A 2,500-nucleotide genomic window follows, 5' to 3' on the forward strand; every position below is an offset into this window, starting at 1 on the left:
AACTGAACAGAAAACATACTTTTCCTGTTTAAAGTGGTCTATGTGTCTTTGGTAGTAGTCATATACATACATCCTAGCACCAACATGTTCAAAACAAAGAGAAAACTTCTCGAGAACAGAGCATGCTTGGCAGTGAATTGTTTTCCGTCCTGATTCACTGATTCGGAGGAAAATCAATGACATCCCTGCAGCCCCTCTTTTAATGACTAAAATACCTTATCTAATTAGTTTTTATCTGCCTGTGTCTCTGTAGTCTCTTTCCCTTTTAATTGTTTATTCTCTCTGTGAAGGACATTGTGTTAAAGTGTGTATGAAGTGTGCTGTACAAGTAAAGTTTGATTGATTGATACTTTAATGTAAATGTTGTCGTGTACATGAGGAGAAAACCACACAGTCAGCCCTGCAATTCTCTGAAGTCACATGTGGCAACAGGAAACCCCCCTCCCACACACACACACACACACACACACACACACAGACACACACACAGACTCACTCTCACACACACACACACACACACACACACACACACTGGCACGCACAGACACGCACACACACACACACACACACAGTCTCACATAAACACACACACACACACACACACACACAGTCTTACATAAACACACACACTACTATTGAAGCAGGGTTTTTCCATCACTCTGTGTACGTGACACGACCCTGACCACAGAGCTGAAGATGCAGTCGCAAATCTTAAAAAAAAGTAGCTGGCCACTGAGGTCCTGTTGTTCAACTGAAGGTTTCAGTTCCCCTGTGAGGCGAGAGAGTCACAGGAACAATGTAGCAACATAGGATGAAACTGGGGGAGGAGGGGGATTGGGGTCAGGGTCAGGGTTAGAGTTAGGGTCAGGGTCAGGGTTAGAGTTAGGGTTAGGGTCAGGGTCAGGGTTAGAGTTAGGGTCAGGGTCAGGGTTAGGGTTAGGGTTAGGGTCAGGGTCAGGGTCAGGGTCAGGGTTAGAGTTAGGGTCAGGGTTAGGGTTAGGGTTAGGGTCAGAGTCAGGGTTAGAGTTAGGGTCAGGGTCAGGGTTAGGGTTAGGGTTAGGGTCAGGGTCAGGGTCAGGGTCAGGGTCAGGGTTAGAGTTAGGGTCAGGGTCAGGGTTAGGGTCAGGGTCAGGGTCAGGGTTAGAGTTAGGGTCAGGGTTAGGGTTAGGGTTAGGGTCAGAGTCAGGGTTAGAGTTAGGGTCAGGGTCAGGGTTAGGGTTAGGGTTAGGGTTAGGGTCAGGGTCAGGGTCAGGGTCAGGGTTAGAGTTAGGGTCAGGGTTCGGGTTAGGGTCAGGGTTAGGGTCAGGGTCAGGGTTAGAGTTAGGGTTAGTGTTAGGGTCAGGGTTAGGGTTCAGCACAGAGACAGAGATCTGGACTGGATACATATTTAACTGTGATTGATTGTATTGATGACAATCAGCAGACAACCGTGACTGTTGAACCCTGCATTGACCTTGTTGATTGAGTCCCACACACATCACCAATCAAATGATCAATCAATTTCATATCCGGGGCTAATTTACTGAAGCATAAAAATAAATGATGCAGAATTTAGAACCAGGTCCATTCTGTTCATTCTATTTCTATGCAGAACCATGTCCATGCTAGTTATTCTATTCTGGGTGCCTGAGGCAGTGTGTGTGTGTGTGTGTGTGTGTGTGTGTGTGTGTGTGTGTGGGTGTGGGTGGGTGTGGGTGTGGGTGTGGGTGTGGGTGTGTGTGTGTGTGGGTGTGTGTGTGAGTGTGGGTGTGTGGGTGTGTGTGTGGGTGTGTGTGTGTGTGTGTGTGTCGACCCCCCTGCTCTCCAAAAACTCTATGATTCTCATATAGTTCTCATATGATTCTCATATAGTTCTCATATGATTCTCATATAGTTCACTTCACATTTGTTCCTTTATCAAATAAAGTCTGATAATATTGCTCCATCTATCCATAGACCTGAGTCCTGCTTGAATGCTTGATATCAGGTGAACTACTATTGAAGCAGGGTTTTTCCATCACTCTGTGTACGTGACACGACCCTGACCACAGAGCTGAAGATGCAGTCACAAGTCACGAGTATCTGACCACTGAGGTCCTGTTGTTCAACTGAAGGTTTCAGTTCCCCTGTGAGGCGAGAGAGTCACAGGAACAATGTAGCAGCATAGGACTGTTATCAGAGGATCAGACTTGTTGAACACCAAGACGTTCATTAAAGCACCTTGTGAAGAGTGAGACCTGAGCCTCTGTCAGCCAGTGTGCTGGAAGTGACCAATAAGGACCAGTTTATTGTGTTCACAGTGATGGGGGGCTGCAGAGAGGAGTGATAGGCAGATCAAACAGGTACGTTTCTGATTTTAGGTGGACTTTTTGTGATATTTAAGCTGAGTTTAAGCTGTGTTTGATCATAGTTGAGTTTCCTAGGTCAGGGTCAAAGCAGAGATACTCAATACTGTGTGATTTATTCAGATCGGGTATTTTTCCAATTTTATTTGGACCTTTTGTGACCATTATGCTGATTT

At 46.0% G+C, this 2,500-nt stretch overlaps 1 protein-coding gene across 1 annotated transcript in view; it reads left to right on the forward strand.

The window, feature by feature from the left end:
* Nucleotides 1–2,500, forward strand: part of LOC310823883 (uncharacterized protein) — a 259,021-nt gene that overhangs the window by 128,019 nt on the left and 128,502 nt on the right. The gene's annotated exons all lie outside the window — the stretch shown is intronic.

Source organism: Argentina silus (genome assembly GCF_951799395.1).
Source record: "Argentina silus genome assembly, chromosome: Y".
NCBI classification, from domain to species: Eukaryota; Metazoa; Chordata; class Actinopteri; order Argentiniformes; family Argentinidae; genus Argentina; species Argentina silus.